Source organism: Canis lupus, chromosome 2 (genome assembly GCF_048164855.1).
Source record: "Canis lupus baileyi chromosome 2, mCanLup2.hap1, whole genome shotgun sequence".
NCBI lineage: Eukaryota > Metazoa > Chordata > Mammalia > Carnivora > Canidae > Canis > Canis lupus.
Window position 1 is genome coordinate 29,196,879 of NC_132839.1, and position 26,764 is coordinate 29,223,642.

The following is a 26,764-nucleotide window of genomic DNA, read 5'->3' on the forward strand; positions in this document are numbered from 1 at the left end:
AATGTTGAAAACTGAGAGAAATGAATACATTTTCTCAAGGTAGCTCCTTGAAGAACACAGTATATGCACAGTCTCTTACATTAAAATGTTTGCAGGTTGCTGGCATTGCTACCTTCAGGCACTGGCAAGTTTCCTTCACTTACAATGTCATGAGTGTGGACGTTTTGGGAAGTATTCTGGGCTGAGAGAAAGAGAATCTATGCTTCTGGACCACAGCCAGTTTCAGACAAAGGATAAGAAAGATTTAACAATTTGTTTTCTAAGTTTGAAATGTTTCTCCTGAATTCCTTTTGTGTTATCAGTAAACATGGTAGCTGCTTTTTCTTTTGAGGTCTCTGAGGTTAAAATGCACTTTGAATGATTGTTTACTTTTGAATAGGCATATCATATTGTCTTTCATCCTATGTTGAAATGGTGACTTTCTACCAGGTCAAAGGAAGTTCGGGTTTCTAAGGGAACTTTGCACTCACACATAGAGTCCCACATTAGAAGATACAGAGATTGTTTCTGATGTGGCTTTATTTTTAGGATGGTTTTATTGATTATTTTTCATGTTAATTTTGATCCCATCAGCAATCAATAAATGCATTATGAGTTGCACTGAAACTTTATTTTGACTTGAGAATCAATAATCCCAATAGGATTTGAGGGCCTTATCTGGGTTACACAGTTATGGAAGCTTCTGAAGTAGTATTGAGTATAAGTGCAAAAGAACAACTCAAAACAAGGGGAAATTTCTCTTAGCTTTTTAGTTATTAAGTGTTAAACTAATGAACGAGGTGGTGCCCATTGGGAATACTGGTTTAGACAACTGGTGCATTTTACATGTTCTCATAAATGACAACGATATTTGATTCAACCCAATTTGGCTAAATGTCTAGAGAGTCTCCCAGACTCCATCAGAACCTAGATGGTGAAGTCCCTCGGGGGAATCTTTCCCAGGGCCTGTTAGCTATTTTTCATTTGGCTAGAAAGCATTCAGTGTACCAAGATTTATCAGGACTATCTAATAATCGTTGGTATAGTCTGAGTGACCAAGATAGAATTTGGTGTCTTCTAGTGCCTGAAGGCCCGCCCTTGGCTTGGGTCCAAGGAAGGTATAACTGTGCCTAATTCCACAATCTGGTGGCAAAGGGAAGGATTTGACACTGATCTTTAAAGTTTCCAGGAGGGAAATTCTCATTCTATATATCTGTGGCCTATGGCCTCTTGCACTCTGTAGGAGCGCTGACAGTACTGACTTCATCTTTGGCCCTCTGTCTTGTTTATGTTCATTTGATGATCTCTCTTGGGGCTGTGTGTTCTGGAGATTAATATATTCCCTTAGAAATGCCCATTAAGGCCAGGATGGGAGGAGGCTTGTTTTTGCCTTCCATGAATCTGTTAGAGATAACATGGTCTTTCCCCTTCCTGACACACAAGTGGTGCTCCAAAATCTAACTAAAAGTTAGCTGTCAATTAGATACATGCAAACCCTCTGACCTCACTACAGTGTTTTTCTGCATGTCCCCTCACTCTCTAAAATTAGACTAAGATCCATACTTTTTAGAGAATAATTATGTAGCTGCCATGGGTTGTCCTCTGCTGGATCTGCCCACCTTTCCTGTATACCCTTCATATCCTGCCAAGACACACACCTCAGTAATTTACCCTGATTAAAATTCTATGTAAACTGAATGGAGTGACCTGATTTGTTTTCTGGCCTCAAAGTGCCTTCTCTGTTTGGGGGCTACTCTACTATTCCTCCCCTACCTTCTAACATATTCATATGAGGGGTATATCACATTTTCCATGCCTCCTCGGGCATCTCATCCTTTGTTCCACGTTCAGTCCTTCTGTGGCTGACACAACATGTCATGTGTCACCCAGCCTGGAAACCTGGAGGTCATCCTTGATTTGTTTTCCTTCCCTGAGCACCTAGTTGGCACTGTAAGCCTGCCACCATTACTTATGTTGGTCCTTATCCCCACTCTCTTGGAATATGGGTCTCTCCATTTCTGATTTTGTTCTCATCTAGTCCCTTTCCTCCCATAGCAGGCAGAGCAACCTAAGACTGGGCCATCCTGGGGTTGAAAACCTTCATTGGCTTCCTGGGGACCTTGAGTTGAACTTCTTAATGTGATTCATAGGATGTTGGGTTTCTCACTAACATCCACCCCCCCCCCTTCAGTCAATTTCTTATCTCTCACTTTTCTTTTCTGTGTGTTCTTCAGCCACGCACTTGCTGATGCTTCAGGACCTTTGTTCATTCAGTCTCCTTCGAGTGGATTGCCTTCTTCTATCTTTCAACTTGTGAACTCCTACTCACTCCTGAAAACAGTGTCATCACCCCCAGAAAACCTCCTTCCCCTCCTCTCACTTCCTTTCAGTAGTGATAAGCTTCTTCGGCACCCGCTCTCTAGCGCAGCACTTTTACCCAAACCCTTCTCTGCCACTCCAAAAGGCTGGGTGCCTATAGAGAGTTACACATGCAAACTTCACATCCCCAGGCTTAGCACGATGCTCAGCACTGTGCATTAGATAAACACTGCATTCCACCTATTTATTTAATTGTGGTCCCACTGGCAATCAAAATATACACTCATCTTCATTGAACTGCATCCATTGGCTAGATTTTAAGCACTTTGAGGATAGAGTCCATGCTTAGCCATCCTTGTATCCCTCTCTTACACAGTAAGCAAATGTTACTCCTGGTTGTTGGTAGTACAACCGTTTCTCCTATCATTTCTTTTCTTTTTTTTCCCCAAGATTTTATCTATTTATTCATGAGACACACAGAGAGGGAAGCAGACACAGGCAGAGGGAGAAGCAGGCTCCATGCAGGGAGCCCGTTGTGGGACTTGATCCCAGATCTCGGGATCATGCCCTGAGCCAAAGGCAGTCACTCAACCCCTGAGCCACCCAGTGTCCCTCTTTTTTTTTCTTAATTTCTGTTTATAAACGGAGATATATTTCACATGCCAAAAAGCACACTCATTTCAAGTGTATAGTTCAGTAGTTTTTAATATATTCACAGAACTGTGCAACCATCACCACAATCTAATTTTAAAACATTTTTGCTGCCCCCAAAAGAAATCCATACCCATTAGCAGTCACTCCTCACTTCCCCCTACCCTCCTCTCCACCCCAGCCCTAGGCAAACTTGAATCTATTTTCTGTCTCTATAGATTTGCATATTTTAGACATTTCATATAAATGGAATCATATAATATGTGCTCTTTTGTTATTGGCTTTTTATACTTAGCATAATGTTTTCAAAGTTCATCCATGTTGGAGCACCTGGGGGGCTCAGGGGTTGAGTGGCTGCCTTCCACTCAAGGCCTGATCCCAGGGTTCTGGGATCGAGTCCCACATTGGGCTCCCCACAAGGAGCCTGCTTCTCCCTTTGCCTACGTCTCTGCCTCTCTCTGTGTCTTTCTCATGAATAAATAAATGAAATCTTTTTTTAAAAAAAGTTCATCCAGAGCACTGGGTGTTATTCTATGTGTTGGCAAATTGAAAACCAATAAAAAATAAATTTATTAAAAAAAAAAAGTTAAAAAAAAGTTCATCCATGTTGTAGCGTGTACCAGTACTCGACTCATTTTTATTACTGAATAATATAACAAATGTATATCGTATGTATATAACACCTTTTGTATATCCATTCATCAGTTCATGGATATTTGCATTTTCACTTTTTTGCCTGCTATGAACGATACCACGTGAACATTCTCTATAGGTTTTGGTGTAGACCTGTTTTTATTTCTCTTCTGTACATACCAAGAGAGGAATTTCTGGGTCAAATGATAGTTCCATATTTCGCCTTTTGAGAAGTATTAGACTGTTTCTCAAAGCGGCTGAACCATTTATAATCCCACAAGCAGGGTATGAAGGTTTCACTTTCTCTACATCCTTAACAACAGTGTTATATTCTGCTTGCTTTATTTTAGTCATACTGGTATATGTATTGTTTTCATTTGTACTTTCTTTTCTTTCTTTCTTTCTTTCTTTCTTTCTTTCTTTCTTTCTTCTTTCTTCTTTTCTTTCTTTCTTTCTTTCTTTCTTTCTTTCTTTCCCTTTCTTTCTTTCTTTCTTTCTTTCTTTCTTTCTTTCTTTCTTTCTTTCTTTCTCTCTCTCTCTCTCTCTCTCTTCTTTCTTTCTTTCTTTCTTTCTTTCTTTCTTTCTTTCTTTCTTTCTTTCTTTCTTTCTTTCTAGAGAAAGAATGCAAAGAGGGGCAGAAGGTGAGAGAAAATCCCAAGCATGCTCCACACCCAGCATGGGTCTCAGTCTCAGGAACCTGAGTTTGGGACTTCAGCCAAAACCAAGAGTCCTAGGCTGAGGCAACTGAGCCACCCAGGCACCCTTCATTTGCACTTTTGTAATCACTAATGATGGTGAGCATCTTTTCAGGTGTTAATTATCCATTTGTATATATTCTTTGGGAAAACATCCATTCAGATCCTTTGCCCGGTTTTTTTAAATTGGGTTGTCTTTTATTTTTTTTTATTTTTATTTTTTTTATTTATGATAGGCACACAGTGAGAGAGAGAGAGGCAGAGACACAGGCAGAGGGAGAAGCAGGCTCCATGCACTGGAAGCCTGACGTGGGATTCGATCCTGGATATCCAGGACCGCGCCCTGGGCCAAAGGCAGGCGCCAAACCGCTGCGCCACCCAGGGATCCCTGGGTTGTCTTTTATAATTGACTTGTAAGAGTTTTTTTTATATATTCTGGAGACAGGTGCCTTATCAGATACATGTTTTGCAAATATTTTAACCAATTTTATGGTTTTATTCTTACTTTCTTGATGGTGTTCTCTTGTCACACAAAAGTTTTTAGTTTTAATGAAGTACACTTGATGTATTTTTTTCTTTTTTTAATTGTAATTTTGGTGTCATATCTAAGTTATCAACGAGCCCAAGGTCATGACGATTTACTCCTCTGTGTTCTTCTAGGAGTTTTATAGTTTTAGCTCATATATTTAGATCTTAATGCATTTTGAGCAATCCATTTTTGAATGGGTAGGGGTTCATATTAATTCTTTTGCATGTACTTATCCAGTTGTCCCAGCACTGTTTGTTGAAAATCAGTTGACCATAAATGTGAGTTTATTCTGGATTTGCCATTTTATTCCATTGATCTATATTTCTATCCTTATGCCAGTACCACAGTGTTTTCATTCTTCTGTCATTTATCTTTCTTTTTTCTTCTGTCATTTTTAAAAAACAGTATAGGAAAGCTGTGTAATTGGTAAATTGGGAAGACTGGTCTCCTTAAACTTGGAGAAGACTTTTTGCAGGATTATGGATGTCAGGGAGAAGGAATAAATGTCTATTGGGCACCCATTATATGTTAGCATTACAGTAGACACCTTTACATACACTGTAATAATAATCATGTAACATCATAATGACCCCATGCAATAGGTCCTCATAATCCTCACTTAAAAGAAAGAAAAGTAGGGGTTCAGTGGGTGGAGCATGTGACTCTTGATCTCAGGGTCATGAGTTCGAGCCCCACATTGTGAGTGGAGCTTACTTTAAGTAAAAAAAAAAAAAATTAATGTTTAAAAAGCAAGAAAAGTAAAGTTTGTAAAGGTTAAGTAACTTGCCCATGAGCATTTTGTAACTAATAGTGGAGGAAGTGTTATGTATACACAGTCCCTAGGAATCCAAAGCCCATGATCTTTTCATAACAAGGAGCTTTTATTATTTTGCATTTAGTGAACACAAACTGCATCTGAAGGCAGTGTAGGGACTTGAATTCATTAATATCAAACATTTTCTTGTGACACTCTAGAAAATTACAGAGGCACTTATTACTATTTTGAGACTGTTGTCTAACAGCAGTGTTTCACAAGATATTTAAAGAAGTCATTCTTCAACTATAAAAACTAGTTTTATGGTTCATTTTAATTTCACAGCTTATGTTAGCCTCATTTATATGACCTCAAAAGTGATTGAACATTATTTTGTATAATTAGCATAGTGAAATGCCATTCTGTTGGAATAAAAGCTAGAAGGAATCTCAGTTGTGTGGACTGGCCTTGTCCTTAATTCTTGTTTTCATTGAAAACCTTCCCAAGGTTGCTCTGAAATGAACACAGGTCATAGTTGTCAAATGAGTTCTACGTGAAATAATAGAATGTTTAGGACTGAGAAAGCTAGGTGAAGTCGATGAAGAAATGTATTTATTTATTTATTTATTTATTTATTTATTTATTTATTTATTTATTTAGCAGAATTCATTTAATACAAAGCTCCTTTGTTTTTCTTTTCTTAATGGAGGACATGGAGTATATCCTCTGGGTCTCAGAATCTACACAGAAGTTCAATTTAGATAATGCAGTTTCAGCCATGACAGAAACACAGTCTAGACAATCCTGTCATCTCTTGTGAACTTTTTACCCTCTCTACTCTGCAGGGCATGAGGCTGTTGCTTTCTCTCAGTGAAGACACTGCACCCAAATGTTTAGATTGCCCAGTGGCTCTTATGTAAGGATTCCCATGATTCAATTCCTCTTAGAAGTTAATGCCAGGAAAAAGTTTGTCTAACTTGAAGAACAACTATGATTCTTTTACCAGACCATGAGAACTGTATTATTCACTGTATGTCATTCTTGCCTTGGGTCTGGGAAGCCCAGAGCTAAATTTAATGCTCAACTATGGTAAATCAAGACTCTGGTAAGAGAACTTCTTGCGTTCTTCTATTATATTTAACTACAAGTCATCCCAGGGCCATATGGAAATAGAGTACACGTTATGACCAATAATAATTATCAATAGAAAATAATGTATCCTCTAACTGTAGCACTATATGAAAATAGGGTCCCCAACAGTTGCTAGTTTTAGAGATTTATGTGTTGTACTTCTTGTTTTCAGAAGACAATTAAAGGAGAGTAAAAGAAAAAAAGCTCCTTAAAGGCAAAGTTTTCAGATTGGAGATTGGGTTTTTCAGTCTGGACCAGATTAGGGACAAGTATCCTCTTTACAATGCAAAAAACAGCAGTGGTTTCCTCAAATTCTCATCTCAGCATTGCTCTTGAATCACAGAGTATTTTCCAAATTTTATTGTAGGTATTAATAAGGGTAATAGAAAAACCTTACCTCTTTGAGGTTTTGAGAGCAACACATAATTCATAATAGAGAAGATAAAGCCCAAGTGAGGGGCAAGATGCATAGCGTTGTTGTTGTAAAGGGCTAAAGCATACTTTCTTTGGATGGGTTTATACCTGTCATGAATACTGTAAGACAGCTAATCCTCCAAGCTTCTTTGTATTTCATACGTCTTCAGAGAAAAGTTTGTCATCCCGGAAAATGTCTGCAGGTGAATACTTGGAATGAATTGCATCTGTCAGTTATGCGTTATGAAGCAGCTAAGAATGTTGCAGAATTTGCATGTAACTTATAAAGTAATATTGCATAGAACATTCTCGCTGTATGGAAATTTCCACCTCACTTCAGGGGTAAGCTCAATTGGATGAGGGCCAGATGGATTTGTTTATGGTAGTGGTGACATAATAGGAGGAAATGAACAGAGCACCTTCTTGAGTTGAGTTGTGCTGGAGTCACATGGAATCAAGTTTTGGAACTAGAGGCAGGAAAGCAGACTACTTCTTTAGAAGTCAGTGGCAAATTAAAACTGCTTCATTTATAGAATAAAGGAAGGCCAGAAGGTAGAGACTTTGTGGCCTGAAGATAAAAGTGGTCAACAACCCTTAGTTTTGCCAGAAGAGAACGAATGCCCAAAGTTCTGTGTGCTCATTTCTTTCATGGCTTAGCCACAGTGTATTTAGGGCTATGTTTTCTCTTGGCTTCTGTATGGATAGTGTCTTTAATAGATGTGTGAAAATTAAGGAAGCATTTCTCCAGATCACTGAGATTTTCTTTATCAGGGGCTCATGACCCTTGATTTCTGACTTGGTCCTACTGCCCTCTTGTAATGTGGCTACTGAGATCTCCTACATGCCTATTTGTACTTGTAATAATTATTCTCACTTGGAGACATTTTGCTATTCTCGTTCAACAAATAGCCGAGCACCTTGGTAGTGGGATTTCAGGAAAAATAGGGATTTATTTTATTTTATTTTATTTTATTTTTAGTATTTAGGAGTGTCATTTTCACCCTTGTGTTAAAAACTGCGAGTTATAGGCAGAAAATGAAATATGATATGGCTAAGCCCATTGGATACTTTGGCCAGCCCATTCTGTAGCCAGAAGACTGCTTCTGTCTCGCATGGATCAGAGAGCACTGATTTTAACTGCCCAGAGCCCTTTTAATTAGGAGAGCTTTTCAAGTCTTTGTGCTCAAAACTGCCTTTTCTTTATCCATATCTGTCAAGGAAAATGGATTCTTAGAATTTCAGATGATTTCTTTGTATTATTAGATCCATGGATAAAAAGGCAGAATGATAATTTTTAAGAGACTCATTTTTCACAGGACCTCAAGTTGGTGAACTGCAATTTTGCTCATTTCCTTGAAGAGATTCTCTGCTTAAATCATTTCATTTTTTATATGATCTTCAAAAGATGTTGATTTCTGAATGTGGGTCTAGCACTGGAATTCTATGATCACGGTTTGGGAAATGTCAATCTCTAAGAAGGGGGCAGTGGATTTGAGAGTGTAGTTTATACGAAGATGAATAGGCAAATTTAAAGTTAATCTATATTCAGTATGCTGACAATCATGAAAATATAGCAAATATGTCAGTTGTAAATGCATATTTTATTTGTATTCCAAGCAGATTCATACTCATCATAGGATACAAAGTGTTCACACATGAAAAATATCTAGCCCTGTTGATGTAAGTTATACTAGGTGGGGTATACTGTTCAGAGAAAGGAGTGATTTGCACAGGCAAGTAAACTCAGAATCACAACCCTGTAGCCAGGCACCACTATAATTTTACCTTATGACCTATCTAGTGGCTCACAATTACTTTTTTCCAAGGCCTCCTTGTCATTTGACCAAGCTCTTCGGGTACCCTTTAATTTCTTGCAATTTTGTCCTCACTCATCTCACATTGTTTCTTGAACACTTGGCTGAAACACATGAAAGCAGCAGCATCATAGTATCCCAAAGTTCCTGTTATTATCCTTCTTTCTCCAGCTACATTTCCAGAAAGCTGAGAAGTACTTTCTTCTTAACTATACCTTTTAGCATCTCTCTCTTCTATCCTCCCTCCTGCTTCTCATCCTTAATTTCTTGCTTCCTACCAAATGTAATTCTTCTACTCTTCAGATCCAAACGATCCTATCTGGGGAACTTGCTTTAATTTTAGCCCAAATAGCACAAACAGTTCTGAGAAAACCTTAGTTTTAGATATCTCAGGTGATTCTCCTGTGAATTCAATAACACAAGGCATAAAATGGATGTAAAATGCCTAACTTACATGTCCTAGTAGGCATTCACTGTCAGACATTTTGAAAAATACAAAAACATAAGGCATTAGATGAGGCGCTAATTTAAATTATATACATATGAAATATGTAATACCATCCCAGGATGCCATGTTCAAGTACGTATGCTCCATAAGGGTAGACATTTTTTAAAAAAAGATTTTATTTATTCATGAGACACATAGAGCGAGGCAGAGACACAGGCGGAGGCTAGAAGCAGGTTCCCTGTGGGGAGCCCAATGCAGGACTTGACCCCAGGACCCCGGGATCATGACCTGAGCCAAAGACAGACAGTCAACCACTGAGCCACTAAGGTGCCCCAAGGGCAGACATTTTTGTGCTTCTTTTTGTTCACTGACGCATCCACAAGGCCCAACAACACTTCCTGGCATATAGCAGGCTCGCAATCCATGTGTAGAATGAAGTACAGCCTACTTCCTAAGCATAACCCTGTTTCTGTAATGAGAGTATAGGTAACACAAATGAAGTCATTAATGATTGATATGTAGGGAAAGGATATTAATAAAATGAGGTGGTTGTGTTGGTTCACAAGCGATTGTTGCCAGCACTCTAATATTTTGCACCACCAGGTAACAGCATCTACGAGCAAAACACTGCAGACTACTAGTCATGGAGAATAAACGTGTGCGGTGCCTCGTGCCCATCCGCCGTGTTCCTTCTCTTGGATTGGTTTGGCCATGAGTTCTAACTTGGAAGGATTTATGGTGAGGGGGGTATTCACCTCTTATATTTGTATATTTTGTGCTTATCTTCCCAGGGCAACAGCCTCAAACAACTCTCCTTCCAATCTCTCCAACGGTGACCGCTGTCGTTTTTTAAACGTAAAGGCCTATATTTATATTTACTGTAATATTTACTAGGAATTCAACATGACTCGTAAACTCTGCTAGTATGTTTTTTTGGAATGGTTACAGCTTTTGTTAGTGTTCCAGTTGCAATGTTATGTGGATTTGGAGTTGGGGGTGCCTGGGGGTCTCAGCCCGGGGAGGGCATGACTGCTGGTTTTGGCTGAGGTCATGATCTCAGGGCGGTGGAATTGAGCCCCAGGTCTGGCTCCAAGATCAGGGGGGAGTCTGCTTGAGATTCTCCTCCTCTGCCCCTCCCCTCAGTAGTGCACATGCTCGCTCGCTCTAAAATAAATAAATAAATCTTAAAAAAAATTGATTTGGAATCCTTTGTTGCTAACCCCATTTCCCCCATAAGCCTTGTTATTTCTAGCGTATGATTTCACAAAAATTGGAAGAACACGTACATCCTTTTATAGAAGAAATGTACTACAAACTCTTTTCAACGAAGATAAGTAGAATTTGGCTGGGGTGGGGTGGGGTGGGGTGGGGTGGGGGGAGATAAAAGAGAGCATTCCAGTTCTGGCAAGAGCATCAGCAGCTCCCAAGTGGATACAGTGTGGAACCTTCTGGGAGGGGGGGAGGAGTCCCCACTGGCAAGCTAAGCTCTGAGGAGTGGGCAAGGGGGTGGTTTTGAATAGAAGAGTTTTAAATTCGGAATTCTCTGTGGTAAAGGGCTTCCGAGAGCTTCTGGAACAGGAAGCGGCCTGCCTGGGCCGCGTTCTAGACCCGTGACCCGCAGGCCAGGCGGGTGGGGAAGGGATGCGGTGCTAGGGACGCGGCGAGGGCCCTCAAAGCACGGAAGGTGGCAGTGGGCCAGGCCAGCATGTGCGGCCCCGGGGACCCTACCCCGAGAATCGGCGGGGCAGGAGCTGGGCCGCGGGGTCTGCGCTCAGGCAGGTGGTGGAGAAAGGAACCCCGGACGCGAGGCGGGGACGCGGGGGCCGGGGTGCTCCTCGGGGCCTCGGACGGCTGTCGCCCGAGCTCGTGGCCGTCGGTCCCGTGCTTGCTGGCAGCCCGGGGGCTGGCGGAGGGGAGCGGGCGCGTGGGCCCCTCGGGGGCAGGGACGCCCGGGCGGGGGGCGCGGAGCCCGCGGGCGGGGAGGAGGGTGAGGCCGGGGATCCCCGCCCCGGCGTCTTCCCGCGCGGCCCCCCGGAGCTGCCCCCGGGCCCCGCCCCCCGGGATCCCCTTTCGCCGCCAGCCCCGGGCCCCGCAGGCCACGCCCCGGCGCCCCGCCCCCCGCCGCGGGACAGCCCGGCCGACCCTCCCCAGCGCCGGCCCCGGAGCGGGACGCGGGCGGCCACCGGGCGGCGGGGCCGGTCCGGGCGGGAGGCTCGGCGGCCGGGCTCTGGCCCCGCCCCGCCCCTCTCCGCCCCCCGCCCGCCGGCCGCCGAGGGCGGCGCTCCCGCCTCGCCGCCTCCCCGCGCGCCCTCCTCCCCGCCTTCCCGAGCGGCCGGCGGCCAGGCGGACCGGGAGCCCCGGGGGCGGCGAGCCCGGAGCCCGGTGAGTCGGGGTGGTGGGGCCGGGAGGGGCACCGGGACCGGGACCGGGACCGGGAGGGGGACCGGGAAGGGGCGGCGGACCCGGACCGGGACTGGGAGGGGGCGGCGGACCCGGACCGGGACCGGGAGGGGGACCGGGACCGGGAGGGGGACCGGGAAGGGGCGGCGGGCCCGGACCGGGACCGGGACCGGGAAGTGGGACCGGGAGGGGGCGGCGGACCGGGACCGGGACGGGGAGGGGGACCAGGACCGGGAGGGGGCGGCGGACCGGGACCGGGACCAGGACCGAGAAGGGGACCAGGAGGGGGCGGCGGACCGGGACCGCGACCAGGACCGAGAAGGGGACCAGGAGCGGGCGGCGGACCGGGACCGGGACCGGGACCGCGACCGGGACGGGCCGGGCGTCGGATGCTGGAGCGGGAGCGGGCGGGCTCCGGGCGGCGGGGCCGCAGCTCGGGGGCCGCCGGGGCCGGGGCCGGGGCCGGGGCCGGGGCCGGGGCCGGGGTCGGGGCCGGGGCCGGGGTCGGGTTCGGGGCACGGCGGCCCCACGCCCCGGTCTGCGCCCCGGGCCGCGGCTCGGGTCCGAGGGCCAGAAGAGCGAAGGGCCGTCCTCCTCCGACCGTTGTCCGGGCCCAGGGCGGCCCCGGGTCGGGCGCGAGCTGCCCCGCGGCACACGGCGAGGCGCGGTCGGGCCCGGGCCGCTTCCTGCGTTTCCCGTCCTCTTTCTCCGGTCGTGGGCGTAGCTCGCAGGTCGGCCTCGGGGACCCGCGCGTGGAAGTAGAACTTGGGTCTGGGACCGCAGAGCAGCCGGCGTGCACGGGAGTGTGCGGAGCTGGAGCGAGGAGGTGTGAGCGCGGCCGGGTCCCCCCTCCCCGCCCCCGCCCCGGGGCCGCTACCTCACGGCGGCGGCGGCGGCGGCCCCAGGCCCTTGGCTCTCGCGGCGGAGCGCCGCCAGGGCTCCGCGAGGGTCAGTGCCGAGGTTTTGGCGCTAACCTTTCCTGGGTGTTTCTGATTGTTTCCTCCTGGTCTTGAAAAAAAAAAAAAAAGACTTCTTTTCAAGTTTACCAGATAGGGAACACATGGCTAGTGGGAAGAATAAATGAAAGATACAGAAAAGAAATAAAGTCCAAGATTCTCATTTCTTTCTCTCTTTCTCTCTCTTTTCTTTTCTTTTCTTTCTTTCTTTCTTTCTTTCTTTCTTTCTTTCTTTCTTTCTTTCTTTCTTTCTTTCTTTCTTTTTCTTCCTTCCTTTCCTTCCTTCCTTTCCTTCCTTTCCTTCCTTTCTTGAGAGACTCAGAGACCCAGGCAGAGGGAGCAGCAGGCCCCACGCAGGGAGCCCGATGCGGGACTCGATCCCGGGTCCCCCGGGGTCACGACCTGGGCCGAACCGCCGAGCCACCCAGGCGACCCCAAGACTCTCACTTCTTTTTGCTGTCAGACTGTGATAGGTTTGTGATTCATCTATTCAGAAATCTGATGCTAATGAAATATTTGAGGGATTTGAAGTAATATCACTGTTGTGGTATAATATTTTTTTCTAAGTGGTCACAACAGAGGGCACGTAGTGTGTGTGGTTGTGGTTTGCAAAAGGTGCAGCAAACCTTTTATGCCAGGAAAGAAGACATGGTATGTTGCGGGAGATGATGCGGGTGGGGAGGGAGAATCATTTGTCTTTAGAGCAGTCCAATTAGGAAGAATAATTACTCTACAAATGAACATTCTCAAATATAATTTGAAACATGGTCCATGAACCAGTAATTTGTCTTTAGGAGGCAAAAAGGATCTTTGTGGTTGAGAGCAAAGCGATACCTTCTGGAAAAAGTAATGTATACTGCTCATCCACATAGATGGCCTCAAAATTGATGGCACTTGCCTACGAAGACGTGTGGACTGATGAATTAAAGAGAATTCACTGTAGAAACTGGATAGGCCAGAAAAGAAAATTCCGTAGTAGAAGACAGAAAAACAACATATAGAACAGTATGTAGTCCTTTTTAATGAACATTGTGTGCAGCTTCTCAAATTCTTTATTGCAAAGAATTGACCCAGTAGGAGGCCAAAATACTGGAGACTCAAATTGGTGCTGCCACTTACTGTCTGAACTTTGGACAAGTTACTTAAGTCCTCTCAGCCTTGGTTTCTGTGTTTCTAAATTGGTGGCACTAAGAGTTCAAGTCAAAGACTAACTTTAAGATTAACTAGGATTACTTTTGCATAGAGTTTGGGGTGGTGCCTTGTGCTAAGTGCTCAGAAAATGTTAAATGTTGATTGTCAAGTATTTCAAATGCCCTAGAAAAAGCAATGCCATTCAAAGAGCCTGAATGGATACCTGATTTAGAGCGAACTCTGGTTGCTTAGGCAGACGGTGTGTTGAGGCTGTACCCCTGCCTCTGGCAGCCCACAGACAGGAATACTTGATCTTTCAAGAACTTACAAGCTGCAGCTTTTTGGCCTATTCTGGTCAGCCTTCTCTGGGACTCCAGGTCTAGGGAGTACAGGCTCTGTGTGGGTCGGAGGGCAAGAGCACGTGTATGGCCTGAAATTCCAGGCCTCACTGACCCTGTGATGGCAGTTCTTAGGTTTCCAGTCCCATGAAAGTAAAGATCCAAATTTTGTTTGATGAAAAACAACAACAACAACAACAACAACAACAACAACAACAACGAAACTTTAGTGGTGGACACAAGGTGTCCTGTCTTTGGAAATCCTAAAAGCAACATTTTACTCAATGCTTATGCTCTTGGCAAAATACAAACAGTAAGTAAATATCTAATCTCTAGAATTTTTTCCCAAAAAGCTACTTTAAAGTATGCTTTGGAGCTAATGATACACTGCCCAGAGTTTTTATTAAGGTTGTATCTAATACAAAGTGAACAAAAGGCATTCTTAGCAACACACTATTTCTTGAGCAGGGGAATTATGCTGTATGTTGTTCTTCCAATTTAGGAGGACTCCCTATTTGCTCATTCATCCATTCTTTTACCCTGTCATTCAGCAAATACCTATGAAGCTTGTACCATGGGTTAGGCTCTGTTCCGGCCTCTGGTAACACAGCAAGAACCAAGAGTAGGCCCCTTCTCTCACAGAGGTAGACAGTTTAGTTGGGGAAGCCACCTCTGTGTGCAAAGCACCTCCATAAACTCGGAGGCTCTTTTTTCGGGGGGGTGGGGTGGGGGCTCTTTTTTTTGATTTAGAAGAGTACTGGGAAAGCAGAGTGCTGGTTGTGCTTCCCTTCCACAAGCCAGCCTGCTCAGAGGGAAGTGACCTGGCTGCAGGTAGTGACAGGGGACAGCCAGTCCTATGGCTTCTCTGTGGGGATATGGGAGAAAAAGGGGGCTCTTTTTCCCATGCTTTGTACAAGTCTGTGTCCAGTTTGAGCAGTGGGTAAGTAGAACCATCAGCCAACGTGCCATGAAAACAAATAGTTTTTTTTTTTCTCTGAGATGAGATTTCTGAGCCTCAGAAAGGCAAAGAAGGAATTAAAGATCAGTTTTGATCATCCGCTTATAAAACCCAGATGTGTCCAGGGAAGAATCTGGTGTGGCACTTGAAACACTCACCAATCCCTCCCTGCGTAAGGCATGACTGAGTGAAAGAGTAAAGAAAAGAGTGTATGCTTGGTTCCTCATGCTCCCTCTAGGTTTTCTTTTTCATTACTTTTAAAATAACATAACATTAATACATGATGGGATAAGAATTGCATGATTGGAGTCCAGGAGGCTTGCCAAGGTGTAAGGTAGTCAGGGCTCTGAGAGTGGTGTGGCCTGGAGGGGAGGTTGTGTAGGATGTCCCTGGGGGTGTGAGCTGAGGAACCTGAACTTCATCTCCAGAACTGGCTGAACAATGGAGAATTTGCAGCAGGGCATTGACTTGCTGCTTCCTTGTATTTTAGAAAGAACTGGGTGGCCGTGAAGTGGGCTGGGTGACAAGGAGACCAGAATGGGTACAAGTGAGTTGGGTGGCTAGGACACGAGTCCAGGAGGGGGTTGGAGAAGAAGGCAAGAGGCCAGGAGAGACTGGTCACACGTCCTCGGTCATCTTTGCATTGTGGGCACTTAGTGAGACGGAGTCTGGGGTGACTGGTCTGGTCATGGCGCCATTCGCTGAGGTAAGCAGCTGCGGGGAACGTCAGTTTGAGGAGATGGTGGGGACTCATGAGCTCAGTTGAATCCCAGACTGAATTGTGAGCCTTCCGGGGAGAGATGCCCAGCAGAAAGCTGGGTACACACGCAGGAAGAGAGGTCCGAAGCTAGAGATGAAAGGTGGAGTGATTTTTATAGTAGTGACAAGTGGTTGCCTGGTTGTTGGAGATTTACTAAAAGTGCTCAGGGTGAGAGTAATTTGTGTCCTTGTAACAGATTTTTTCTCTTTCATCCTTCCAACAGCCCTAATGGGGATAATTAAGCCCCTGACCTTGGCCTTAAATGACCATTTTCTTCCTGGTGTTATTTTACAGACATGGTGAGATCTGTTTCTGTTATTTTGACCAGAAATCATTGAGAGGAATATACTTAGAATGGCTCTGAACATACTTAATAGCTAGGGTGTATGACTGGTGAAATTGATGACACCCCCCCCTCCCCGCCCCACACACACACAGCATACACACAAATCCCAAAATTCATATGTGGAAACCCTAATCCCCAGTGTGGTAGTATTTGGAGGTGTGGCCTCTGGGAGGTGATTAGGTTTGGATGAAGTCATGAGGGTGGAGTCCCCATGATGGGATTAGTGTCCTGAGGAGATGGGAGAGACCAGAGCACAGGAGCTCCCCCTCCACCACAGAGAGAAGGCTGCCATCTACAAACCTGGGAGAGGATTCTCACCAGGAACCACCACTGACAGAGCCTTGATCTTGGACTCCCAGCCTCCAGAACAGCGAGAAATAAATGTTAAGTCACCCAGTCTATGGTATTCTGTTATAGCAACTTGAACTATGTCATACGGCATGTGTTATATTTAAGAAAATGTAAGATGACCTCTACTTGCTGAGAAAGTAAAGTACTTTTGTGTGCATCCATAAAATACTGAATATGGTTAAAGAGGTTTATTATCTGCATGTTTTCTTAGCTAAACCGTAATACCATCAGCTAGGTCAAGAGAAGGACCCAACTTGGACTCTGAGACGTGCCAGATAAGAAAGGAGAACCTCAGTGTATTTTGACTTTTCCTCCTGTGGGTTTGTTCTGATTTGAATTTAATACCATGTTTGTTGATTAAGTGGTGTTTTGGACACTATTTAAAAATATTTTAGTCAAAATTAAGGAAGACTTCCGAGGTGTTTACTTGGATGAATTTTTGAGGTTCCAAAGTAGGACAGTGCAGCCAAACTAGCTTTTAAGCTCTTCCCATGGTTTCTGAAACATTAAGTACTGAATTCTCGAGTCAGTTACGGTATTTGAGTGAAGAATATTGATGGTTTCAGCAGGTCCGTAACACACAGTCTTTAACAGCTCCTGAGGTGACATTAGCAATAAAAGCAGTTATTTCCTTGTGTCTTCTGTGTGTAGAGAATAGCCCATGAGGTGTCACCAGGTGTCCTGGCTTCTGGCAACTTAAGGGTAATACACCTCACAGCCTAGGCTAGTGTATGAGGCGAGGGTGTTACAATAGGGGCCTTTTAAAGCACTCCCTGCATGTGGAGCTGAGGGTATGTCAGGGTGAGCTGAGTGTCTCATGTCCTACAGGTGCACAGACATCGAGGGATCCCTGGATGGCCGGAAGGGAGCTGCACACATGCTTGTGGTCCCCAGGTCTTTATTTCCAATGGCTCCTTACACCCTTTCTCCCAACACTAATTTTCTCCCCTTCCAGAGGTTTCTGTGTGAGGACATGGTGAGGAGATGGCCATCTGTAAGACAGGAAGAAGGGGGCAGCCCGGATGGCTCAGCGGTTTAGCGCCGCCTTTGGCATGGTCCTGGGGTCCCCGGATTGAGTCCCGCATCGGGCTCCCTGCATGGAGCCTGCTTCTCCCTCTGCCTGTGTCTCTGCCTCTCTCTCTGTGTCTTTCATGAATAAATAAATAAAATATTAAAAAAAAAAAGACAGGAAGAAGCCTCCGAATCTGTAGGTGCCTTGAGAACTTGAACTAGGAGAATTAACTTTTGTTTTCATGTCCACAAAGGAGAGGCTTATCCGCCTTCTTTTTTGAAGTCACCATATGGCCCTGGAGGGCTACTGCTGTTAATTTGAATTTCATTCATTTGTGGAATAATTAAAAGTGTGCAAAATAGAGCCCAGTGAATGCTTGTTAAATTGCAGGCCTGCTATTTGATTTGTGCACTGTTAGGCCCCCTACTCCTGCGGATTTAGGGTTAAACCAGTGGGGATTACTGACTATTGTCATTCTGTGTAACCAGCAAGAACACCACCCCTCACCCTTGCCTGCTTAACTGGGGTGCCACTGAAAGGAAAGCTGGTAGCAGTAAACCAACTGGAAGGATGTAGACCAAACTTTCAACTGTTCACATTGGGCTAGTGTGATTACAAGTGACTAGTTATTTTATTTATTTTTCTCTTTTTCAGATTTTCTGTAAATGGCACGTTACTTGTAAAATCAGAGCAAAATAGTTGGTGGGTTTGTGTGCATGCGGGTGCACATCGTTTTGGCCACAACACTGCCCCTCTCCTTGAATCTGTGGTGCATCCATTATAAAGCAGGTTTCTGCTTTAAAAAGAATTGCAATTCCTATTTATTACAAATATAGTTGCTCATAGTGGGAGGCTGGGGATACAACCAGGGTTGGGTGCTGTGACCCACAGCCAGAGTGGGATGGCTTCCTCTGAACTATAGGGATGAACCCACTCCTTACCATATATTCTTTATGTTTTCGTAAACCTTGTTAATGTGATTTGAAAGGTGTTTCGCTTCTATAAGCAGGTAAATATCCTTCTGATAGATAGGAACTCATGAATTAAATCTGGTGAGAACTCAATTAAATAGGTACTACACTGACATGTTAGCTTTCTTTCTTTTTAAAAATTATATCCGTGTTCATTAGAACCCAAACCAGCAGTGAGATTTGAAATATCCCTTTAGCAGCAATCTCTCCTCGTGCCTGGAAAATCAGAGGGGTGCTTTTTCCTCTACTGATTCTATTGTTCAGCATTTTCTTTCTTTCCACACTGAGCTGTGTTGTCAAGGGCACCTGGAGTTCAAGCTTCCTTTCTCCTGGGGCAGGCTGCCGTTGGGCCGAATTTCACATGTTGTTTTCCAGTTTTCAGGCAGCTAGCCAGTTGTTTAAGGATGGTTGTAAGCGTGTGGGCAGTAGCTTCATTTAATGTTTAGGTAAGCAGTGCATGGCACACACTTATTCAGGGTGGTTAACCTCTTAACGTTTTTAAACTTTTTCTTTCTATTGCCCGTAGACACCAAATTTTCCTGAAATTAAAAATAATGGATTGGATAGTCTGGGAACTGCAGACTTACCTGTAAGCAGTCCTTTTGTCTTAATAAATGACTGCCACTTGTGTATTCAGTATAGACTTAAGAAAAACATGGGCCACAACTTTAAAAACAGTCTAAAATGCCATCCAAGTTTTTAAATGGCTGTCTATTCCTAGAAGATGATCGTACAAAGAGAAGTATGTCTAAACAGATACTTATTCTCTGTCATTTGCTCATTTTTATAGTAGCCCTTTCAAGGTTCTTCTGTACTGGGAGCTCATAATTTGCTGACCTAATTACTAATTCTGCATGGGTTTATGCTGTACTATGTGCTGGCTTATGCAGGTGACTGTGGGTCTTTTTGATGTGAATCCTGTTGGTAAATGAGTTTACTTAGGTCGTCTTGTCTGTATATGTGTTTTTTCAGTTTGTGTTGAGGTCTGTAGTTTTTTTTCTCTTAGTAAAGAAAGGGCAGCATCAAAGGGAGCTAAGCTAAGACTCTAACCCGAAGCCTAAAAGGGCTGTTAGTCAGGTAAAGGAGCCACTCTTAATTATAAGAACCCAAATGGTGGTGGTGATGAAAAAGTGGGACAGGTTGTGTATTCACCTGTGCGGCCAGGTGGCCAGGGGACTGTTTGGGATCATCTGAACAGCTTTGCTGTGGAGGGGCCATTGCTTCCCCTGGCCTGAACCTAGACCCGTGGACCATAAGAGTATGTTAGCGTTCTTGGCAGCTACTTTAGCCAATACAACTGGCGTGTTTTAAAAACATTTTAAAACGAGAAGTGCCATCAGGTTAGATTTCCTCTTGCTTACGGGTGTGTGTGAGATTGTTACAGTCTTAACCGTGGGACTTCCCGTTGCAGATAATTTTGAATTCTAACGTGGTCATCGGTCATGTCAGCCACCCTGGGCTGTGTGTTGTGTTCCTCGATACATTCTGCTCATCAGTCATTGAAGTTCTCAAGAGTTCTTTTGCTGGTGCCGCTCTGTTGAGCCTCCCCCTGTCATTTTTCTGGGTCCTCTTAGTAACCAGGGGTGTGTCAGCCTTTGTAGGCGGCCAAAGGGTAGAGGGTTGGAGTCTGTGCCAGTGTACAGAGGAAGCTAATCATACTCGTGACCTTGCCCTCATTAACAATGTGTTGGAATCAAGAGAGCCAGCATTCCATGGTATTGTTTGACTTTGGATCGTCTCTATTGATTTATGGTCATGGGGTCCGTATTTCAGCCTTCTAAGGAATGTAAGAGCCAGAGGAGAATGTAAGAGATTATCAGTATTTATTGACTCTAACTCCCTAAAAAGTTGGGCTTTGGATCATCAGCTAGTTGTTGTACCCTGTGCATGGTGATTTGGCGCCAAGACAAACCAAGACTGAAAAACTTGAGGGAAGAAGGCCTTTGAGGGTCTCGAGCTTAAGTGGGTAGGCTGATGACCTGGGGGTAAAATCTCACATCAACATACTCAAACTTCAGTGTGCACAAGAATTACCTGAATCTTGTTACAATGCAGATTCTGCTTCAGCAGGCTCAGGTGGGGCCAGGGACTCCATGTTTCTAGCAGGCTTCCTGCCACACTGATGCTGGCGGTTCTGTTGCAGACACTCTGAGTAGCCAGGCCTCACATGCAGCTGGGCTACGAATAAGACTATGAACTAGTCAGCTGGAGGCTGGAACTTGTAAAGTGTGATAACCAGGAGGCACCTCTGGGGTCTGACTTTGAATTGGTTGCCTGCTACTTAGGGCTGGTCTCTATTGGCATGAGACTGAGGGCCGGTAATGGCCCCCAGAATAGCTGTGTAGTGTTTCCCTTTAGTCCTTAGAACAAGAGTGTTCTGGAGGGTCTCTGAGGTGGGATATGATTGACCTAAAGGGTAGGTTTTGTTTTTGTAAGTTTTAGTTAAGTTGATTACCTCATTACATGTTGACTATATTCCATAATTTTATTCTATGTATTTATTTTTTAAAGATTTATCTGAGAGAGAGTAGGAGAGAGAGAGAGACAGAGATAGAAAAAGTGCATGTGTGTGCACACACACACTGGGAAAGGGAGGGAGGGAGAGAATCTTCAAGCAGACTCCCCACTGAATGTGGAGCCTGCTGTGGGATGAGATCACAACCTGAGCGGAAACCCAAGAGTTTGCCGCATAACCTACTGAGCCACTCAGGTGCCTCTATATTTTATAATTTTAACTAGATAAAGAAGGCTCTTTCTCTAATTGAACCTGCATTTTCCCATATTCTTTGTAACTTTGCAGTTAACGTAATTACAAAGTTTTTTTTAAAAGTTACGTATTTTGGGGGGTATCATTTATGAAACTTGATACCCTACTGGGCTCGCTGACTATAAATAAGTGTATGTATGTATGTATGTTCATAGACCTCTCCCCTGAGGTTTTTGACTTTGTAAGACTGGAGTGGGTCCTGGGGATCTGTATTTTTTAAACAAAGCTTCTAGGTAGTTCTTATGGTCAGGCAGGTTCTAGAAACACCAATGTAGAGAAACATTGATTTAGAAACCCATCTGTCTGAGCCTGTGATGTTGACCATGTCTGAGGGACACCATTACGTGTTCTTTTCTTAGTCTCTTGGGTACTTGGTTGTGAAGAGCTGTCTTCTGTCCCTGTGGAATCAGTTTAGTTTTTATCTTGACACGTGCTTTTATTCTTACAGAGAGTCCCTTACCTTAGATGGGACCAAATCAGAGAGTCCTTTTTCAACAGTGTAAGACGTCAGTTCTATGAAGCTGTTATTTTTAGGAAGGTTTTATAGACACTGACTATGAAGTGCTTTCGGGCATTCTTGGAAATACTAGGCTATAAGCTTTGGACCTCTGTGGAGAAGTCTAAGGAATGTCCTGCAGCTGACTTTTCCCACACCCTCTCCTACTTTGGGTTAGACAGACAGCTGGGGATGATGAGTGTCCCATTTTGGAGTAAATGCTGCCTAGAAATGGATAAGGAAGGGGCCCTCATCCTCCACAGCCAGTTTGGTTCTGATCCAAATGAACCGACAGGTTGAGGACTTGGGCTTCCCAAGGATATCATCCTATCCACATTAACCTCCCTTTCTTCAAATCCAGGATACATCTCAGCCCCACCCTGGAGGCCACATCAGTTTATGAAGCAGATGAAGTAGGAAATGGTGTGATGGGACTGGAGGGGTGTAGAAAGGGCTTCTTCCCTGGTGATTCTGACACTCTTACATTCCCATCAAAAACTACATTAGAAGCAGCCCTCATGCCAGAGATCTGTGGTTATTTGAATCTTTATTACTAGTGATTTCCTGACAGGTACACCTGCAGCATCTGTCAGGGACATCCCCGTAGGGATGGTGTTAAAGACGGTCACTGAGATTAAGAAGATTCCTGGTATGTCTTGAATTATGTATGACAGCATCACCCCCCCTCCCCCGCCCCGATCTGCTGAGTGGGAGTAATAAACAGATCTATTAAAAATAGAGTGGGGGATCCCTGGGTGGCGCAGCGGTTTGGCGCCTGCCTTTGGCCCAGGGCGCGATCCTGGAGACCCGGGATCGAATCCCACATCAGGCTCCCGGTGCATGGAGCCTGCTTCTCCCTCTGCCTGTGTCTCTGCCTCTCTCTCTCTCTCTCTCTCTCTCTGTGACTATCATAAATAAATTAAAAAAAAAATAAAAAAAAATAGAGTGGAATTCACTTAACTGTCGTGCCTTAAATTCTGTCATTAGAGAAATTTGGGTGAAATGCTTCTCTTTAAACCTCTTATTCAGTAGGACAGGTAATACATTTCTTATTTACACCTTAACAAGAATAACTTCATCAGATGCTTCTCAAAAGCAATTAGCTCAGATCAGTGGATGAAGAGAGTGGACTCTGACTTTGATGGGGTGAAGTGTGGGCTCTGGACAAGGAGAGCAGTGCCACAGAGGATGGCTAGATGCAGCAGGCACGTAGGGCAGTCACCAGCAGCCAGGGTACCTGGGAGGGCACCAGAAAGAACAGGTCCTTGTTCACTGTGTGTGTGTGCATGCATGCGTGCGTGCACACATGCTGTGTTATAGGGACTCGGATAGCCTTGATCATGTGTGTGGCATGTTTCTATCTCATGAGGCTAGTTCACATATACTTGACCAGTTGTAATGAAAAGCCAGGTAATTTATGTAAGAGAACTAAAATTAAACATTGTGATTATACTTGGGATTGTTTTGTTCTTTTTTAAAAGTCCGTTTAATTTTCAGAGAAAAGCTTGGGAAATTATTCAGGTTCCCAGCCTGCTTATTAACAGGTGAACTTGACCGGTAGGAGAGCCCCTCCTTCCACTACGTAGGAGCTTTTTCCCAGTCCATTCTGAGAAGGGCTTGACTCCTCCGAGACCCCGTGCCACCTAGAAAGTGTGTGTTGTCTCATGCTTTCTCTCTCTTATCTGCAAAGAATAGTTCATAGTTCCTGGCTGAACTCTGAACTTGGACATCCTCTCTCTTACCAAAGCCAGAGCTTGTTTGAGTGTTACAGTGTGTTTTCAGAATAGCATGATGATGAGTTGGGAGATTATATTTGCCCCTGCTGGCTGAATAGGCCTGAAATGATAGACAAGTTACACAGAAGTACATCCCAGGCACCAGAACCCTGGAAAGTTTTATGAAGACTGACCCACACCCTCATTGATGGCCATTTCCTACCCCTGCTGCCCCCAGAGCCCCTGCTGTGTCTTTAGATTGGGCTTAGGGCCCTAATTCTAAGATTCACAAGATGTTCCTTCATGCTCTTGGGCAGAGTCTTGAGATGAAACACACACCAAACCAACCCACTCTATTACAAATAAAATAGCTTTGTCTTCAAGGGGTGCTGGTTTCCTGGTGCCCAAGAAAGGTGGGAACACACAGCCTGTGAGTGTTGGAAAGCACTGAGAACCATCTATCCTGCCTCCCGTGGTGTGACCATGAACTTGTTCAGTGACCTTGGACAAGTCACCTTACTTCTTTGGGCTAGAGAACATGAGGGGAAGAATCTAGGCCTGAAATTATTATTGTAGGGGAGTCTGTCGGTCTGGGTATTCAGTCATTTGTTCAGCACAAGCTTCCTGAGCCCCTCAGGGAGCTGAGAGTCTGGTAGGGGAGATGGCGAACAGTAGTTACCTGGTGTGGGCAGTGAGGGGTGCAGGATGGATTGGCCATGTGGGGCCCACGAGAGGCCATTAGACGGCGTGGGCACCACCTGCACAGAGCAGCGGTGGAGGCCGGGGAGCTGGGCTGTGTGGCCTTCGGGTGCGGTGTAGCGGAGGCTGGGGATTTCTGCAGCATTGCTGTGCCCCTGGACTCCATGGTTTGCTTGACCTGCTGGACATCCTGCAGCTCAGCCACTCTCGCTGTGGCTTTGCCCCAAGAGGGGCCAACTCCGGAAGCTGAGTGAGGTTGGGGCACGCGGTGTATCCCCATGATCTCTGTTAACCCGAATACTGTGTTTATGTTTTGGAGATATGTTTTGGAAAGAAAAGCAAGCACTATAGAAACATAAGACTATAAAAATTTGTCTGCTCTTTAGAGAAATAGACTTTTATTGGGAGGAAGGGTAATTTTTTTCTTTCTTAGAGAAGATAGATATTCAGAGAGAGAGGGAGCTGAATCGAGCTTTTCTCAACCTCGAATTACTTGATGGCTCCTGGGCGTTGGTATCTCTGTAACCACAGAGGGTGCTCCACACTCCAGAAAGAAACCTGACCCTTGCATGCAACCACATAGAGCTTTCTGGATGGCCTGTTTCTTTTCTGGAGTGGTCAGATTCTATATCTAGGTGGGAGGAGAAGCATTTTATGAAAGGAGAAGTGTGTGCTCACTTCGGCAGCACGTATACTAAGGGTGGAATGATACAGAGATGAGCGTGGCCCCTGCACAAGGACGGCAGACAAATCTGGGAAGCATTCCGTATTTAAAAATCAATGAATGAGAGGCGCCTGGCTGGCTCAGTTGAAAGAGCACGCAGCTCTTGATCTCGGGGTTGTGAGTTTGAGTCCCACGTTGGGTACAGAGATTACTTTTAAAACCTTAAAAAAAAATAAATAGAAACCTTTAAAAAAAATAAAAATGAATGAATGAATGAGTAAATAAGTGAGAGAAGTGTGTGTCCACTTTACTGACACTGGAGTTCCCTTTGCCTGCCCTAAAGCAAATGCAGTCTGCAGAAGGGGATGTGGCATTTCTTGGGGAAATGAAATCCTCCCACAGCGGTGGGCCCTGGCCTCTCTACCCATCAGTCTGCAGGGCTAGGAGAGGTTCCAAGCACCGACAAAGTTATGTATTTTCTTGTAAACAAAAATGAACATTGTAAGTAATAGACCAGGCCAGCCCTATGCTCTCCCCAACCCCTGTCCTGATACCGCACCCATTTAGTGCTTACTGCCTTTAGGGAGCATCTGAATCACCTGGAGGGGGCAGCCCTAGTGGCTCGGTGGTAGCGCCGCCTTCAGCCCAGGGTGTGGTCCTGGAGACCCGGGATCGAGTCCTGCTCGGGCTCCCAGCATGTAGCCTGTTTCTCCCTCTGCCTGTGTCTTTGCCCCCCCCCCCCCCCGATGAATAAATAAATAAAAAGTCTTTAAAAAAATAAAAATGAATCACCTGGAGGGCTCCTATCTATCTATCTATCTATCTATCTATCTATCTATCTAATCTATCTTAGAGATACTGTTTATTTATTTGAGAGAGAGAGCATGAGCAGGGAGGAGAGGGAAAAGCAGGCTCCCCACTGAGCAGGGGGCCCAACATGGGGTTCAGTCCCAGGACCCTGGAATCATGACCTGAGCAGAGGCAGAAGCTTAATTGACTAAACCTCCCACACACACCCCTGGAGGGCTTTTAATAACACACACTGCTGGGCCCCACCTCCAGAGATTGAGTTGCTAGGTCTGGGATGGGCTGAGAATTTGCATTTCTAACACATTCCCAGTTGATGCTTCTGCTGCTGGTCTGGGGACCACACTCTGAGAACCACTGTGACACCAGGCACTCGTGGACTTCCTGGAGGGTGTGTTGGGGCAGGACACTCCCCATGGGGTGTCTGCCTGTGGGGAATTGCCCCAGGCCAGAGGAGATAGTAATTCAGAAGTAGTGGTTCCCTGGAATGCCAGAGGGGCCCCTCTCTCTCTCTCTCTCTCTCTCTTTCTCTCTCTCTCGGTCCTCCCTACACAGACCAACTATGGCATTCGGGGTAGCTGAGTTGGACTCTCATTGCCTCCCTCTGGCACCTTCTTGTCTGTGGTGTTCCTGGACCATGTTACTTTCCTGTGTAAGACCCTTCATAGATTCGCCTTGGCCTTATTCTCCTAGAATGGCTGCATGGCCTTTTGTGATTCCCTCCTGTTACAGCTATATGTCTTGCTAGTCTTCCTCTTGGCCCCGAAATACTCCAGTGGTCATTGACCCCTTTCTTTGGCGAACTCACTATATTCTTCTTGCTTCCAGGGCATCTCATTTTGTGGGTGCTTCTACCTGGCAGGCTGTTTGCTTGTCCTCTTAGTCTGGACAACTCCTGCTTGGCAGACCTCAGCATAGCCATCACCGGCTCTGGCGAGCTTCCTTTGACCCCACTGGGACCAGCTAGGGCTTCTGTAAAGGCTTCACATCACCTTGTATTTTTCTCTCTTCAGCTCCTATCAGCTG

At 45.3% G+C, this 26,764-nt stretch overlaps 1 protein-coding gene and 1 non-coding gene across 2 annotated transcripts in view; both read left to right on the top strand.

The window, feature by feature from the left end:
- Nucleotides 1-11,619: 11,619 nt before the first annotated feature.
- LHFPL2 (LHFPL tetraspan subfamily member 2) overlaps nucleotides 11,620-26,764 on the top strand; it is a 153,566-nt gene continuing 138,421 nt past the window's right edge. The window contains exon 1 of the mRNA XM_072794057.1: nucleotides 11,620-11,749. The gene's annotated coding sequence lies outside the window, so the exon portion shown is untranslated. The remainder of the gene's footprint in view (nucleotides 11,750-26,764) is intronic.
- On the top strand, nucleotides 24,938-25,041 carry LOC140623729 (U6 spliceosomal RNA). Its single transcript, XR_012023285.1, has one exon. It is a non-coding gene; the product is annotated as a U6 spliceosomal RNA (small nuclear RNA).